This window comes from Penaeus monodon, chromosome 20 (assembly GCF_015228065.2).
Source record: "Penaeus monodon isolate SGIC_2016 chromosome 20, NSTDA_Pmon_1, whole genome shotgun sequence".
Classification (NCBI taxonomy): domain Eukaryota; kingdom Metazoa; phylum Arthropoda; class Malacostraca; order Decapoda; family Penaeidae; genus Penaeus; species Penaeus monodon.
Genome location: NC_051405.1, coordinates 41415807 through 41416338, shown reverse-complemented (window position 1 = coordinate 41416338; position 532 = coordinate 41415807).

The window sequence follows — 532 nt, the reverse complement described above, 5'->3', positions numbered from 1 at the left end:
ATGTATGTATGTATAAAACAGAATTATATAACATATACAGACGGAGAAGTGATGAATAGATATATGCAAACACAGATATACAGACAAAGCCAAAGAATTCAGGAAGTAAAGAAAACTCAGGACCAAAAACGAGTTACAAAGACTAATGCTTACCGTCAAGAAACTATGGACCCGCCTTTTGAAGATAACCTGGTTTTATGAACAGGTAAAAGCAAGTTGGAAGGGTATTTCGAAGCTCCGAAAAATTCGTAGACGAAACAAATATTACGTTATCCTGGTTCTGTATGGGTAACTCTTATAGATAAAATTACAGGCAGGAATAAATGTAAATACACCTATCTCGGAATTTACTTTCGTTGTGGAGGAGATATTTGCCTCATGAATAGACAATATATCTTTTCAAAAAAAGACTAATAATATTTTAAAATCTATAAGTTGGCGTCAAAGAGTTCTCAAAGATGTTACCTTTCAAAGAGGTGAAAGAAGGTTCTCGACGAAAGGAGGGCGTAAGAGCATTGAATAAAAGGCAGTT